Source organism: Numenius arquata, chromosome 7 (assembly GCF_964106895.1).
Source record: "Numenius arquata chromosome 7, bNumArq3.hap1.1, whole genome shotgun sequence".
Taxonomy (NCBI): Eukaryota; Metazoa; Chordata; class Aves; order Charadriiformes; family Scolopacidae; genus Numenius; species Numenius arquata.
The window spans coordinates 7027400-7045500 of record NC_133582.1 but is presented as its reverse complement, the minus strand read 5'-3'; positions in this window follow the sequence as shown (position 1 = coordinate 7045500).

Sequence of the window (18101 nt, the reverse complement as noted above, 5' to 3'; positions counted from 1 at the left end):
AGGAAAAACGGAGATGATGCCTTACACCCATTCTGACCCATCTGTTGTGTTTGTCCTGCTGAACATGTTCTGGACCTTAAAATCATTTAATAGCCAGATACATCATTGACCTGCAGTTCTCACAGTAAGAGTGCGTAGCATAACTTGCCCTGTTATTTGGACCCAGGCTAATGTTTGACATCGTAATAGTCAAGTTTATCTAATTAGCCCTAGAACGAGTAGTACCGAGAGCAGCACGGGCCACGTGCACCCTTGGTGTGTCTGCAGGAGGACCTGTGATACAAAGAGAAGCCTTGTAGCCACCACAGCTCTTCACCTCAAGGAGCAGCAGGGGATGTTCAGTTGTGGCAGTAGTTTTGCAAGGTGAATGCCTATAATCTAGGCTAACGTCGCTGATTCGCTCTATGCTTGCCACCCAGCAGGCAAATTAATGGCATGAGTCACTGTCAACTCCTACTAAATAAACCAGTGACCTAGAGATGAAAGGCTCTGTAAAATTGTTTTCATTAATTGCACTGTGGGGCAAGGATAGATTTAATTTCAAGGACAGGAATATTAACCTCAATTCCTTTCCTTAATTGAGTGTGGAAAAACAAGAGGCGTAAGCAAGAGAAGCAAAGAACAAGGACATGGGTCATTAGCACTGTCATCTGGTCTCACAGGCAGCAGCGTCTTGTAAAAAAAAATGTCATTGCAGCAATCAGGAGGCAAAAGCTTGTTTGGCACTGTACAGAGCACAGGTAATAAGAAAATTTACAGCAGTGATTGGATTTTTGCTGGTATTTAGATGCACAAGTCTCAGCACAGGCTTATAATGATAAACCAGTAACTGGAGCCCATCTTGCAACAGTTCATAGGGTAAAAACACCAGCGAAATCCTGTGGAAGAGTCTCCGTGGGTGATGCTGGCCCCGTGGGAAGCCTTTACAGGAAACAGATGTAGTCATTTGGCCTACTTTTATTACTCACATATAACACGGGCAGAGTATTTTTCACCTGAAGGCTTCAAATCACTTTCCAAAAAGCATGGTTACAGGGAAATACAGACCGGAGGGAGTGTAGCTGACCTTCCAGAAGGTCCATGCCTGATTTGGAAATAAGATTCAAGTTTTCTGCCTGTCCACATTTTCTTTTTCTTTCTTTTTCTTTCTTTGTTTTTTTAATGCTGTTTGCAGCTAAGTTGATCAGACTGATACAAGTGGAAGGAAACCAACTACAAACCAGGTCAGCTGTTGTTGCGAAAGTAGGATAGCAATGAATGAATGGGTACGTCTTTTGGATGCGCGTTAACAGGGTGATGAAATTACATCTTAATATGAGATAATGTGTCTCAATAAAAGACCATGAGTTCGAGGCTTGCTACACACTAGCTGACTCTGCTTAATCTTGCTCAGGGTCATAACTATGAATGGAGTAAAACAATCCAAGAGACAACTTTCTGGTAATGCTCAAAAAGACTTTTTAAAGCTCAAGGAGAGAGTAAAATATTCTAAACCAAACACATTATTACTTGTTGAAAATTCTGTAAAAGCATTTAAAAAACACGGTATTTTTTTGTTGTTGTTGAAATACGAGGCTGACAGAGATCTATTTATGTTACACACTTCAAGATCTTCCTTACAAGTGACTGTACTTAATTACATTAAAATGCTGTGTAGTTAGGAAAGAATGTGCCTAGAGCTGTATCTCCACACGCAGTGCTCACAAGAAGAAAGAATTTCTCACGAGGCTCAAACTGTTTCTTTTTTACTATTTAGAGCACAGGAAATGCAAGATCATCTTCCTTCTACAAATCCAGCAGTGACTGGAAAGCCGTAAATAAAAATGTATTACTTGTTGTGACACCAGTAAGAGAGCAAACAAAAATTAAATAAAGGCATGTTTCGCTTATATCTGGAGAAAGCCTTTAAGGCACTACAAAATAGTAAATTTTGCTAGTCTCTTGACTTAGCTCAGTTACTCGTGGCTCCCTGGAGGCCCATCGTTTTGAGAGAACTGTGGCCTACTTGGCTTGCAAAACCGGGCCGAGCTCTCTTTGCTTTTAAAAAAATAAAAAATTAATGCCAGAGTTTCTTGCAATGATCCAGAAAATACAGCTGAATTCAGGAGGGCACAGCCAAAACCCAGCAGGCTGCAGAATGGCACTGTGTTCTGCGTTTGCTCTCAGCGTTCCATTGCTGTGTTAGCGAAGATCTGATTTGTCCCCTCTTCCTGGGAGAGTCGCCTTTTTGAGTTCTGTAGAAATTGCTGTCCGTGCTTAGCTTGGGGTGCTGTTACCCCCCAGGGAGCCAGGCAAGGCCAATGCCCGTCCAGCAGAGCATGCCCGAGATCTGTGCCACAAATAACCTAATGACAGGCTGAGAGAGTTGGGCTTGTTCAGCCTAGAAAAGAGAAGGCTCCAGGGAGACCTTATAGCCCTTTCCAGTACCTAAAGGGGGCTGCAGGAGAGATGGGGAGGGACTCCTGATCAGGGAGTGGAGTCATAGGACAAGAGGTAATGGTTTTAAACTGAAAGAGGGGAGATTTAGATTAGATACTAGGAAGAAATTCTTTCCCGTGAGGGTGGTGAGACACTGGCACAGGTTGCCCAGAGAAGCTGTGGCTGCCCCATCCCTGGAGGGGTTCAAGGCCAGGCTGGATGGGGCTTTGAGCAACCTGGTCCGTTGGGATGTGTCCCTGCCCATGGCAGGGGGGTTGGAACTCGATGATCTTTAAGGTTCCTTCCAACTCTAACCATTCTATGATTCTAATAAGTCAAATTTTTTGATCAATGGCTTCTTTGTGCCCAGCCCAGTGGTGGTTTTTTTTCCCCATATTCTTCATCACTGAAGTGTAGGCAAGTGAAAGGTCTTACGCAGTCACCCTCTGCCTGTAATCTCTGTTGTAAGACTGGATGTGGCCACTGATGGGTTTTAAACTACCTGATTATTGACCTTATGTGCCAATATATAGAAATAAACATATAGAAATATATACACAATAGACAGAAGTTAGCCTCTAAATACAAGCAAAGTGAAAAAGAAAAATATGTTGTTCCTCTCTTTATTATGCATTCTAGTAGCAATATATTTTCACTATATAAGTGGTAATAAATACACATAGTTGTTCTGCAAAATTTCTCAGTGTCAGCTTTGCGGTAGCCAAGACACTTCATTTATGCTGGATCTGCAAGAAATCGCAATAAATTTGGAAAAGTTAATTAAGCAATACTGAGACTGCCAGCAGGGGCTAAATCACATCATGCTGTAACCTGGCTTTCGTGGAGGTGAGAGGGACTTCTGCTGACAGAGGGCTGAGCAGCAGGAGAAAGGGGGTTTTTTGAGCTACATTGCTCATGGAGCCCTTCAAACCGTGATGCTACGCTCCATAACTGCGATGAGACCTGGCAACAGAAAAAGGGTGCCAAATAGCCCTCATAATTGTTGTTGTTTTGTGGGTGTTTATTTTTGTCAGTTATGTTGATGGTTGGACAAGATGATCTTGAAGGTCCCTTCCAACCTAGAAGATTCTGTGATTCTGTTGATAATCTCTTTTGGGCAAGGCAATTTTTCCCTTGCATTAACCATGTCGGAGCACTGAGGGCTTCCTACTTACTAAGGCCTTTTGTTTTGCAATTTCCCACCAAGCAGCGAATTTTGTACTCTGGAAAGCTGCGATTATGCAAAAATATGGAGTTTTTTTTTTTTTTTTTTTGTCCCCTCTTGAGGAATATCGCTGCTTTTGAACAAGTGGCTCTGCTCTGCAGAGAGAACTCGGCAGGCCTGGTAACTTAAAAACTTTGATTGCCAGGGAGCGAGTCCTCAGCTGTACGCACATTTCATTTCAACACCAGCGGCCTGGGAACGTTCCTGAACTAATTAAAATGCACTAAGTAGTCAGCTGGTGGTGCTGAAAGCTGCTTTACAGCTTGGAAATGGGAATTGCAGTGGTTTCCTCCTTCTGGTCCGGACCTGTTGGCAAGGAACATCACGTGGAGCCTGTTGGAGGCACAAAGCCTCTCTAATGGGTGGAAAAGGGCTTTGTGTCTGAAATTAGACAGTGTTAATAATTTAAGAGCAAAGAAAATGTGCGCTTGGGTAGAGGCTGGGGGTTGCAGCCACTACAAAGAGCCTACTTAAAACCCAGCCTGACCTTGATAACAGCTGGGCAGGCTCGGACACAAAAATGTAGTTGGATTATAGCAGTTAAGGAGAAGTAGAATCATAGAATCATAGAATGGTTAGAGTTGGAAGGGACCTTAAAGATCATCGAGTTCCAACCCCCTTGCCATGGGCAGGGACACATCCCAACGGACCAGGTTGCTCAAAGCCCCATCCAGCCTGGCCTTGAACCCCTCCAGGGATGGGGCATCCACAGCTTCTCTGGGCAACCTGTAGTTGTAGTAATCGTAGAAGTATCTGAAATGAGCCTTTCTGTATTTTCAATGAACACCTTGGATGTTATTTTTGCTTTAGGATTTTCCACATTTCAAAACACACACCCCCACACACACACCCCCCCTCCAAGTACCTAAGTCACCCAGACTAATTGCTAGAGTGGCCTTCGAAACCACCCAAGTGGCCGAAGGACTCCTGCAGTCTTTGCAGCTGCCACCAAAGGGCAAGTGCAGGGCTCTCCTGCTCCGGGGGCTGGCTACCCTGGGTACGCCCTGGCGTAAGCCGCCTACCCTCAGTGGTTTCTTATCTTTATCTTTTCTTATCTTTAACCATGAAAAGGATTCCAAAAGTGCTTGCTGGAGTCCAGCGGCTGCTTTAGCGGCGGGCAGGGCTCTTTTGAAGGCAGACGTGTGGCATTTGCACCGCTCTCACCCTCCCACCTGGCATAAAAGATCGAGGCAAGTCACTTAGAGATGAGCCATTTCTGCATTTAACTACATGCTCCCACTGATATATATATATATATATATATATAAAACCTTTCTAAACTCATTGGTGATATACCTGAGCATGACGAAGAGGAAAATGAGGTGTGGTTTTTTTGGCATTTCCTTCTGCCATACGAGTGTGTAGCCTCAGTCACCGACGGAAACCGGAGGGGTGGAAAAGTGAATTTTCCTCTTCTTGTTGCAATTTAAAGTATATGGAAACTATATTGGTGGATCTGCAGTCTGTATCTTATTTAAAATTAAAATTGTCCATTGAGTGGGTTTCCACTTACTCTAGCAGAGCTCTGGTGATTTACATCAGTTAAGAATCAGCTCATCATTTCCTTTAAAGCTACTTGTATCATTCTGTGGTTATGAGCACTCCACAGAGCATTTAAGCTGCATTTTTAAAGGGAAGAAACCCTCAACAAGCTTTCTGTTGCAAATACAAGTTTGGAGTGTTATTTCACGGTGAAAACATGGTTAATTTTCCTCTTCTAGAGATTTTAGTGAGCTCAGCGCTATTTTAGCTATCATAATCTGTTCAATAAAATGGAAATGTTACATCCTATTGGTCTCTCTGTCAATATTTGTACTTTATGTTATGTTTTACAAAAAATCATTATCACAAGCCATTTTATTGAAACTCAGCATGTTAAACATGGCTTTCCTGAAGCTCTGATGTACTATCAATTATTTAATATGCATGAAGTTTACAACTTAGCTAAAGGTTATCATCTATAATAGATACATCTGCTTGTGTTTTCCCGAAAGCCATGCATTTTGACCTTTTTGCTATACAAAAGACTCCGCTACTGCTGTGTCTGTACAAGCTATGATGAGACTGTGGTTTTCCTCTTGATTTTGCACTGCTTGCTTTGCATGATCTTGAATTAAAAAAAAAAAAAAAAAAAGTTAAGTTGCATCAGGTTTACGCTGGAAAATAAATACAAACACTGCTGTACTCTCCTGAGCATTGTCGTTATGATGTGAAACTTTATATTAAAACCAACATAGGGCACTATCAGACTGCAACACAGAAAAAACTCCTGAGGACAATGCTCCTTTTGGGAACGATTCAATTTTTCTTGCAAACGAAGCCATTTCTAGTGAGGTAACACTTTCTCAAAAGAGCCAGATGACTCAGGGATCTGAGCTGCGGGCTCAAAAGGGTGTTCAGCCCCTTGAAACCCAGGTTTCCACTGAAGTCAATGGGACTTACTTTCCTAAAAGGTCAAGTTGCTTTTGAAGATGAGCGCCAGTTGGCCAAATCCTTTTGACCTGGCATCACGGTCCTGTAAAAAAACACATCAATTCCTTTGGAATGTATCAGCAAGGCCAAGGCCACCTTATTTTTACTGCTATATTTCTATAGCCACTGGCACCCCTGAAATTGAAGCCCCTGGTCTTGGTGTGACACCGACCACAGAAATTTGGCACCTAACCTTCCAGATACAAAAGTGGTTATCGCTGAAGAGTGGTCCAGCAATCCCACAGCCAGGCACTGGGGAACGGGTCCCAGTCACCATCAGTAGCTGAAGGGATCGGTCTTCCAAGTACATACATTTATTCTTTTTTAATGGGACAAAAGTTCTTAAATTGTTGGGTATATGTAAAATTTTTAGCCTGGTCCTACCAGAATTACAATTTCAAAGACATATGGAGGACTTCTGTGTTTGTAGTGAAACCCCAGAGCTGCTGCATTTTAGTATTTGGGGGTATTTTTGCTCCCCGCCCCCCCATCTTCCCTCCTCCCATCCCCTCTCCCCCCCTATGGCATAAGGAGGAACCTCCCCATCTGGAAGGAAATTTTCTGAACTGATGCTCAGGGCTGTGATACCTTGGAGTTAGGTTTTGGATGTGGTCAGCTGAGATGTTGTTTCTCTGGTTTACTCCTAAAGGAAGACAGAGCTGAGGCTCTGTGGGAGAACTCTCTTTGTTCCTTCCATGAACCGGTACTGAAGCAGGTAGGAAACATTAAGCAATCCATTATATTAAAAGAAAGATTGTTTAAACCAGAATGCCTGGAAGCACCTTAGCTCTAGACAACTGGAAATCATTTTCTAAAACCTCTTATTCAGTAAGAATCATTTAATTCTTTGAAATGTAGGCCATTTTCAAGTCATTTTCTACAACAAATGGGACCAGCTCAATCTGTTCTTCACATTTTAGTAATTTAAAAGGACATAACTGAATTTTATTTTAATGGTAATTGCAAACTCATGCAGAAAATGTAAATGCACACTTCCCGATTAGCTTGCAGCATAAACCATGGCTTCTATTAATGTATTCCAATTTGTAATTCTTTGCACAGTATGAGATTTGAAAGCTGTGATTAAAATTAATTAGGTTAAGTAAAGTTTATCCCCCCTGAGCACTGCTATTTGAAGAAAGAAATAGTAAAACACTAGCTACATCTGGCACCGCAGGAGGCTAAAGCATCACCAGGAGTAGCAGCATTGCTTTTCCAGAAGAGTTGCATGCTGCTTTTTTGGCGTACCTTAAGCACCATGTATTCTTTTCTACAAGCTAATTGGGAGCTGTTAAGTTACTCTTTGCCTCTTGTAAATGCTCTGGAGCTACAACATCTGTATGAGCATCTGACGAACCAGTCTTTGTAATACAGTGGATGACACTAATTTGCAAGCAGCATCATCGCTACCCATCTATGCATTCGAGTGCTGCCCCACTGCCATGGGAAACGAGTCTCCCAATTTCAAGAGGCAGTGGAAATGTTGTCCTGAGGGTGCTGTTGGAGTTTTTGCTTGCTAGTGTGTTTGGTTGTTGTTGGTTGGGTTTTGGCCAAATCCTTTTTAAAGGATTTTTTTTCCAAAGAGGGAGTATTTGGATGAAAAGGAGTATAAGTGTTGGGAACATAGAGCTTTCTGGGATAAAATGGCCTTTTTGAAAGAAAAGGCAGTCATGTTCTGATCTCCCCTCTCTGGTCCAGAGACCAGGACACCGGCTGGAAACAGTGTGTAACTTGCCTGTGTGCTGCTTTTTACACTCTCTGATTTCTGTCACTACAGAGGTCGCAGCCAATACCCCAAAATCTGGTCTTTTGCCATTTTCTGTTCCTTCAGAGCAACTAATTGACTAATTGAGCAATTCTTTATCAGGTGAAGCCTTTTGCAATCAGCATCTGCCACAGCCAAACTCCTGTATGAGTTACTGGGTATTGAATATGCTTGACCCAATAACCAGGTTTGTGCTGGAAGCAGGAAGGTATTTTTGGATGCCATTTGGTGACCCAAGAGGAAGCCTTCATGCCTCTCTGATGAAGACAGGCTGTTCCCATCAGGGGAAGGTAAGGGCACTATGCCAGATGATGGCTCTTGAAAAATGTTTGCCCTGCCAGTGAGGGCTCCCTTTGCCTTTTCTTCCAGCCGAATCTCACCACGAGCTATGCCCAGCAGAACCCTTCCCATTCCCGTGAGCCCTGCTCCCATGCCTGGAGCCCCTCTGTGCTTGTGTGGTTACTGAGATGCACCTCAGAAATTCAGACAGATGGGAGAGTGAGGAATGCCAGGAGATGGAGTCCAGGCAGGGAGAATGAAGCATCCTTGCAGAGAATGAAGCACAGTGGGCTCATCTCACAGCGCTCACACGACACCCCAGCAGACTGTAGAGGGGCACATTGACGTAGGGATGGCCCCCAAGTTAGGCCGGTTCAAAATTGGATGAGGAATTTAAAAAATTGAAGTCTAAAGCCCATTTCAGGTCAGCAGTGAAGTCTGAGAGGGAGTTTTCACGTAACTATCTCTGACACTGCCGTGGCATCTGATTAGGAAAAAACCAGAAATTAATTTTGCTGTTGTTACCCTCGCTCTAGTCCGGTATTAAGAAGCACAGCAATACATGGGTTGCAGTGCCTTTCTCACCCAAACAGCTTCACTGTCTCCCCTCATATTTCATTGCCTGAAGTCAGGTGCCACTCCGAAAGCTCAGTCCCAGTGGAAGCGTGAGGCCGAGCTGCCACGTGTGGCAGAGGAGCCACCACAGGCTGGCACCTAAGGCAAAACTGCTGTTTCTATTTCTCTGGAGCTTTGGAGTTGAAAAAGAAGAAATGGGAAATGCCATTACGCTTTACACTGCCTCCCTGACAGTAATTTCTGAACAAGAATTTCTTGCTGTCTATGGTATTTCTGGATTAAATTAAAAACACCAGAGAATACACAGATCCTTTAGCTGTGCAGCTGCCCGAGCCAGGAAAAGCACTGCCATTGGGGTGGTAAACAAAAGGGACTAAAAAAAAAAGGAAGACTTTGCAGTACTGTGTAAAGCTGCAGGCTTCACAAGGCGATTCATGGTGTCTCAGGCTCAGGCAGAAGCTCTGCAATCCCTGGGTCCGTCATCCTTTTAACTCAGGCCAGGGAGTAACACCCAGTAATTTCTGTTGCAGGCTTGTAATTTACCTGAGCTGCAGCCGTGTGTTTTGGCAAAATGGCAGGGAGAACGGAAGGAGCATCGTTAGACTTGACACGACAGTAAATCCTGACTGAGAGCACGGCACGAGGCTACAGAGCCCAGGGGACAACGTGCCTCTGAGCCAGGTATGATGGGAGGGCTGGCCAGGCAGGGGCAGGAGGATGTGGCTCTGCCATGTCCAGTTTGAGGGACATCCATCCCCTCAGGCACTGAAGGTCTTGCTGCACCCTCCTGTCCTTGGGGCTGCCATCACAGGACCAGAGCAGGTCTGAGTCTTGCATTCAGTTAACAGCAAGGAAGAGACCCTACATAAACCAGAAGCCACTTACCTTGCTAGGTACAAATAGGGCAACGAAGATGCTCAGAGAGCTGGAGCTCCTCTCCTATAAACACAGGCTAAGAGAGTTGGAGTTGCTCAGCCTGGAGAAGAGAAGGCTCCAGGGAGACCTTATAGCAGCCTTCCAGTACCTAAAGGGGGCTACAGGAAAGCTGGAGAGGGACCCTTGATCAGGGAGTGGAGTCATAGGACAAGGGGTAATGGTTTTAAACTGAAAGAGGGGAGATTTAGATTAGATACTAGGAAGAAATTCTTTCCCGTGAGGGTGGTGAGACACTGGAACAGGTTGCCCAGAGAAGCTGTGGATGCCCCATCCCTGGAGGTGTTCAAGGCCAGGCTGGATGGGGCTTTGAGCAACCTGGTCTAGTGGGAGGTGTCCCTGCCCGTGGCAGGGGGGTTGGAACTGGATGATCTTTAACGTCGCTTCCAACCCAAACCATTCTATGATTCTATGATCTCCTCATATGTTTAAATATCAGGGTCGATCCCTCTCCTTCCCGCTGTCCCTTTTCCTCCCTCCCCTCTCTTCTCAGCACGGCACTGACACCATGATTGCTCTCCTCTTCCTGCTCTTCTGTGCCTCTTCTCATCCCACTGCAGCGTACACGAGCTGAGCAGCATGGTTTGGCTTGTTTATTGAAGGAGTCTGAGAGCAGTGGGAGGAAAAGGCAGGATAATTACAGAAAAAGTAGATAAATGGGACACTCTGGCTGGCAGTACTGGCAGCGGGTAGGTAAGTGGGAGGGGGAGCAGTGTGTGATGAAGGATAACGATGGGAAAAGGAGAAGTAGCACATTTACATGAGGATTCGGCAGCTGTGAAACATTCACAGGTGAGCAAAAAGCAAAGGCCAGCACTGAGGGGTGTCCACTGCCCAGCATTCATTCATACATTCATAGTCCATTTTAGGAGCATGAGAATGGCCAGCCTGAGCCATTCGCCAAACATCTCCCAGCCCTTCCAGCCTGTCTTTGATGGATGCTTAGAGAAACAGGGCACAGATGCTGAGATCTTTCTGCTAGCAAAGTGTCCTGGGCTCGAGTGAGCAGCTTGGGTTTCCCTTGAGGTGGAAGTTGCAACATAAATCATCGTGTTTCATGAACCTTCATAGCTGCTGAAGTACAAAATGAAACCAGCTGCGAAGCATCTTGAAAACCGAGATCTTCCTATACAGCACTTACCCTAGAGGGCTCCCTTTTGCCATGTACCTAAGGAAGATGGCATGTCGTCAAGAATTAGGTAGAAAGGGCTCCCGAGATTAATTTGCCTATTCCTCCATAGTGCAATATTGTTCCAAAAATTATATCTCTTCAGAGGTTTGCCCAACCTATTTCCATTTAAGCTTCTTCTCTTTCCCTATAGAGGTGACAACAACCCAGGGGACCACTCTGCAATCAATATTTATCAAGTTAGGAGTTGTTAGGACAAGTCTTGCCACTTGCTCTCCTAGTTTGGGACAACCAGCCCACTCTTCCCATAGCTCATGCAAGGGAGTTTGGCATGAGCCAATCGGGCTCCTGGAAAGCCATTTTGCCAAGTGCTGAAGTGGAAAACAGGCAGTGGTGGAAGTGGTCTGGAATTAGCAGCAAAAGTACACAGAAAAGACGAGCAGAGCTCTGCCTCCCAGATTTTGGTAGGAGGTTGTTGTAGGAGATGGGTTTCCAACTAGGAGGGCCCGTTCATGCACAGAGCTCATTCACGAGTGGCCGAGATGACCACTGACCTGCTGCCTCGTCCAGTGCTCTCACATGGGCTTTTGCTGCAAGCACTTTAAAATTAGTTTTCGTTGGGTTTTTTTCGGTTCTTTCCTCTTTATGCCTGAATGCCCCATTTTGGGGAAAAGACAATCCTCCAAATAACAGATCTGAAGAAAGGACGTGATCAACTGCTGGACGGTAGCAGTACAAACTCTTGCTGACCTGCATGGTGGCATGGTCCCAGAGAGCTGGATTAGTGAGGTTACTCTGCACGTGGGACTTTGCATAAGGAGAGGCTAATGTGTTTCTGCTGGCCCGGCAAAAAATCGTAACGAATCTGCAATGCTGCTTCAAAGATCCCCATAAACAATTCAGTGCTCTCGTTAGTGTCTACACCCTGCAAATGTTTAAACCACAAGAAACCACAAACCGCAAGAAACCTGCGAACTGAATAAACAGCTGCTGCTCCAAACTCAAGATCAAATTTACAAGATTCTGCTAATAGGACAGGTATTCGCATTGCAAAAGCAGATTCCATATTACCAATATCTATGTCACATTTAGACTATAGCTAAGCTTTTAGGTGTTTAAATGAATTCATGATAATATACCCCAGAAAATTATCGCTTCCATAAAAAAAAAATAAAAAAAATTTCTAAAACGTCAAAAGATTAAGTGGTACAGGATGTGGATGTATTAACATCTCAGGTAAATGGGACTCATTAGCTACAATATTTCATACATTACAATATAAGGTATGCACATAAGAAAAAGCTCCCTTGGGTTTTTGTAGCGTGTGAGCTCTCTAGGTCTTCCCCCTTGTTGTTGCCTGAGTTGTTTTAACACAGCAATTCTGTATGTAAATCTAGCTGACCTCACAATGAAGAAAACACCAGCCTTAGAGCTCTGGCCCTTGAACTTGCCTTTGTTACTGTGTATAGGGCAAGCAGAGAGGAACAGCCACTGAGGGCACATCCAGCCCGTCCCTGAGAGCAGCTGGTGGGGGATGCTTAGGGAGCCAGGTCAGAAGCAGAGCAGGTATGAGGTGATCCTCCTCTCCCAGTAACTCCTCTCACCTCGCAGTTACCTGGCTTGGGGATCTCTGAAGAAAGCCTGAAGGATCTGAAGCTCCTTGGTGGGTCTTTCTGCCATGAGTTTATATCTCAGTGACTCCCCAAATCCGTTACACCTTTCCAACAGGCATGGCAAGGAAGGGCAGGTCTCACAGGAGGCGCATGGTGGCCCCATCTGGGGCCTGCTGGGGCTCATCTCTCGCTTGCTGAGAGGGAAGGACCAGCGGGGTATTCAGTGAGGACTTCTGGCTGATGTCATGCATCATAACACTTTTGATCATGCTGATTACAACTGCCTTAGTAAACAAAATGGGCCTGAGACTGCTTTGTAGCTCTGACACCCACCTGCTCACACCATATAGGTAACACCATCCAGCTGCTGCAGCCTGTTGGGAATAGTCCCAAACTACGTCTCAGCATTGATGAGTGCTAGTGTGCCAGGACCTTCCTAATTAACTGTATGGACAACGATGTGTCACTGCTCGGGCCCTTTCCCTTGGCCTGTTTTGTAGCAGAAGCATGGTTGTTGTGTCTGAACTTCACAGAAGGAGAGGCCGTAGTCCCCAGAATAACGTTGTTAGTCAAAGCCGTGCTTGTGATGAAAGGAAAGAGTGGGTCAAACGGAAGAGATAGGTCACAGCAGAGCTCACTGTTTTTCTTAGCAAAACCTGCTGGGCTCTGCAGAAAGGAATGTGGCGGAGGAAGAGATAGACAAAGGCTGAAATGGGTGAAAAAGAGATGAAACTTGTGGTGTAGGACTCAACAAAGTTGGAGAGACCAGCTAGCACAATGGCAGATGAAAAGAGAGGAGGAATCTGCACCAGAAAAACTCAGCATCATGCTAAGATTGCTGTCCTGGAGGAAAGTGCTCTCCTGCTAGGTCAGTCTCTTGAGAGGAAGAGCGCTTACTGGGTCATTTTATCAGCAATCTGGCTGTCTATGTCCCCCTTTAAGGTACTTGCTGGCTGGAGAAGGCATGGCCCATCTCTCAGCAAATGCCCTGATGCTGTCCCACCAGGTGAGCACCAGCCGACACAAAGAGAGTCACGGCCAGAGCCCGGCTTGTTTGCCCTTTGGCAAACCTGTACCTGTGCCTTTCCCTTTTGCTGAAACATTAAAAGTTCACATGAAATGGGAACTTGGGTCTGAGCTACCTCCAGCTTTTGTCAATCTGAGCCACCCTAAATTTTTGCCTTTTCAAATTGATTTTCTATAATTCTGAAATAAAATGGAAACCTGAGTCCAGAACTTCACCTATTTATAAGATGCTCTAACCCAACATTCACCCTAAAGTCTGGGACTCCCCTGACTTCAGTGCTGATCTTTGCATTGATCCAAGAGACAATACTCTAAGAAACAAAAGGTACGCACAAGAAAAATGCTACTTGAAAGTCAATCTTGGACAGAAAGTCAAACAACGGGTGTTGCAAATCTCTCCTGATCCTACTTTCGAAGCTGTGTTGGGGAGGAGAGCTCCATAAACACAATAGCCACTAGATGCCACTATAAGCACGGCCTTATATTTAGAAATAAGATTATTTTTTTAAAAAAACAAACCAAAGTGAATGGTCAAGGTTTGCCAATTTTCAAATAGTCCTTTCAGCTATAGTCAGTTTAATTTGTACAGGCCAGTCTTGCTTTAGAGTTGCATTTTTCCTGGGCAAACTTTATGTTACCTGTCTCCATGCACGATCACCATCCTCACACACGACATATAAAAATGTACTTGTGTGTAAACATGAGTATGCCTTTGTGTTTTGCCTATTCTGGGCCATCCTCCTCAGGAACAGCTAAAGCAGCCGTCATCTTTGGAGCTCTCTCACATGTCTTTCAGAAGCTCTTCTCACCTCTGTCAGGGAGATATTCACGTGTCACCTCGGGCAGGGAAGCGTATTGCAATATCAGCAATGTACTTGCTGCGTAGCATCGTCAGCTCCTGCGCACACTGACCCCGTTTCCTACGTGACAAGGAAGAACCATGGCTTAATCCGCTTTCACCCTACGGCCCAAAGCAGCTCTGCCCATTGCAAAATGGGGAACGGTTCAGCATCCTTTAGGAGCCTTTACACCGTGAAGAGCAGCTCGGCTGCGGAGAGGGCAGGAGGAGAGGTGGGATGGGGCAGCACACAGGCACTGACCCAAGCCCCCATCGTGTCCCAGCCATTCCCCAGTGCCCCCAGCACTCTGCTGGGCTGCAGGAGAGGGGCAGCCCCATCCCAGGGCTCAGCTGTGCCTCTTTCCACAAGAAGGGGATTATTCTGCACCCCGGGGGGCCTCATTGCTACCAAGGTACCACCCGGGGTGCCCTCTCCAGGCTTCAGGAGCCTCTCGCCCACAGCAGAGGCTGGATGCCCGCCCCCAGCCCCAGCGTGCTGAGCAGTCCCATCCGATGCTGCCACAAAAGCAGGACACACGCAGGCCATTTGATTAACCTCCTTCCTCCCCCATCTCACCCCGGCAGTCAGTGAAAATAACGCTGGTTGTGAAGGAGAAAGCCTTGCCCCCACCCACACATGACTCAACCCCAAACCCTCCTCTAAGCCTGCAGCAGCGGTCAGTGTGCTAATCTTCAGCGTGGCTCAGCCGGCTTGGCGCCTGCCTATATGGGTCATGACCGTCCTAGACCAAGCTACCACCGAAAGTGACCGTGAGGAAAGTAGGTTTTCTTTTTTTCCTTGCAAACTTTTTTTTTTCCTGGTTGCAAACTGGAGTCTGAAAATTAAGCAGTAGTTTCTCGGCCTCCGTTAGCCACTAATAGATGTCTGAGGGACATCTGTTTTAAGACGAGATGAATCTCACCGCAGATGTCTCCACCATCATTACCCACATATGGATAAATGAATGTAGGTCCTAGGCAAAATGCTTCATGTTTTGAATTCCAGCAGAGTTATCAACTGACAAGCCCAATAGAAACTGCTGCTATTCCCTGAGAACCCACATCATGTTTTAGAGCTGGTTTTGAAAAGTGCAGGGGGTATCTACACTATTTGTTCAAGAGCTGGTTGTAAATGCTGAAGATTTTGGTTGTTTTCACATTCACTGACAATTTCAGTTGAACGCAGTTTGAGTTAGACTAATGAAATGTACCATCATTACTGGTGTTGTACCTCTAGTTTGTTACCACGTCAGAGTTAACATAAAAAGCATGTTTTTCTCCTCATCACCTTCCAGTTATTTTTAAAATGGAAAGCGGGGTCTTAAAAATGAGACACTTAAAAAGTTTTCTCTTCTATTTTTACCTGCACAATTGAATACTCTAAACCTAGAGCTCTTTCCCAAAAGACATTAATAAAAATTGATAAATTCACAAGTGGATGTGTAGAACATTGGAGCTGAGCACTTGTTGGGCAGACATACAAAAAAAATGAGAAAAGGTATCAATTCTCATGTGAGTCCTCCTCCTTGGGGTGGTGCAGACACAGGCACTCCTCATCTCATTTGCAGTAGGGTTGGTTGACTGCTTTACCCTCTGGAGAAGTGCTAGCAAGAAGTCCCAAACCTTCCCAAACCATTTGCAAATGCTTCTAAGTGGAGCAGCTATCTCTATTAAAGCAATGAAAACTAAGTCTCTTTCCCATGCACTCCTGGGATACTCTCTGTTTTGGCCCATATTCAGGAAGGCAATTAAATATGTGCTAACACTATGCTCATGAATAGTCACATTGAAATTTAAGGAATTACACATGCCTAAGTGCTTTCTTGAATGAAGCCCAAAGTTTGTATCCCAAAGAGAGCTAGAAACACTGTGGCTGAAAGCCACACACCGCTCTGAGGGCCACGTCAAGGGAGCTACAATTCAGCACAAGCTCCCAGGAGGGTGTGGGGAGCAAGGGAAGGGAGTCCGGATTTACGCATGTTGCAAAAGAAAACCCACCATTTTCCATCTGTAGGTACTGCCCTACCCCTCCGGGGAAAGTATATAGTGTTTTTCTTTCATTCCCTGTTTCCCCTTCCTAAACCTGGTAGAATTTGAATAATCTCTGATGCTCACTGTTTTGCAAAGTTCACCTACGGGATCAGTCCAATCCCCAGCCCTGATGCTGTGGAGTATGCATCAGGATGACACCAAGAGACCCAGGGGATCTCTGCAAACAAGGCACAGGAATTTGGTTGGAGTGCTACCTACCTCTGTGGCCTTGGCAAAGGCAGGTAACTCTCCACCTCGTTTTCCCCACCTAACGATAGTAACTGCCCAGAATGCTAACAAGCATCCTGAATATGGTAAAATTCCCTTAGGACTATTTACTCGTAGTCCACGCTTACACCAAGATTCACAGTGTCCCCTCTTGGTAGCAGAGCTGCTGTTCAAACAGAGAACCCTTCCTAATTGACTACCATTACTACGGTAATCTACAGTATCTTCTGCCAAATGACCGCCACCATGAAGACCATGTTAAGCTCCAGTCTTGCACACGCTGATGCAGTCTGGCAGCTTGTGTGTGCCCGGTTTGGGCTGAATTCATCAGTAATCTGAGAGGAATGGGTTTGGCTAGGTCTCAAAGGTAGCCTCACAGTAATACTAGGTGTCTTCCAGTTGTTTCACTTTTTGTTAGATGTTTCGATACCTCCTGCATCGTGCAAAATACAACAGAATACCATTTAGCACAAAAGATCGGTTTTTCCCTGCCGAGTCACTCGTGGACACGCTCTACCAGGAGCTGATGAATGATAATGTCACTGCGAAGGGACACTTGGGTGACAGTTGATAATCCACATATCATTTCCTTGGCAGCTGCTCAGGGAAGAAGCACTGAAATCAGCACACACCCTCTGCAGGTGCCAGCCGCTGGTTCACCTGCCTGCTACACATTTTTTTGTGTGGACTCGGACAATGCACCCGGCCTCCCAGCACCTCATGAACCCTTCCTTTCCTCCATTCCTGGTCCTTTTTATCCTTCCCATCTGCACTCTCCACTGCATCTTGTACACAGGGAGAAAACCTGGTACCATCAGGCTCGGCTTTTGGGTGGAGACTAGCCACTCTGCCCAGCAGAAGAGGTCACACAGAGAAGTAAGAGACTTCAGACAAACCTGTCTCTTCAACTCTGGCAATTGTTGCCCTTGATTTGCCAGTTTGATAACGGTGACTTTCAAGTCAAGCTGCAAAGTCACAGGGAAAAAGAGGAAATCACCTTAACTCTTACGATTGGTTTGAAACATCATGTATCGCATTATCAATATTTTTTTGGTTGGGTATTTACCCCTTTTAAATGCAAAGACTTTTGGTTTCCGTTATGCACAAAAGCATTTTGTGTACTGACTTTTGGTTTCAGTTTTGCTAACGGGTGTGAAAAGAGCACTTTCTTCATTTGGAGCCGTTCATTCACAGTTAAGAAATCAGTCGGGAGTGGAAGAAGCAGCAAAGCTTATTTCCTCTTCCAGCCTGTGGCTAGAAACAGATGGGCAAGGTCAAGACACACTCATGAAGGATGTGGGTGAGATTTTCCAAACTTCAGCTCAAGCAGGTAGCGTTCCCACTTCACACAACTGTCACTGATTTCCAGTGAGACACCACAGAGCGCTCATCTCTATCTTTAAGAACTTATGTCTTTGAATATCTAGTTCACAGTGACCAGAAACAGCCTGTCCGTTCATTAACTGCAGTTACTACTTCCCTTATTTAATACATCCGTTAGATGCAAGTACAAAACTTGTTTTGATGCCTTGTCTATTCAACCTTCCCCACAAAATACCAAGCGCATT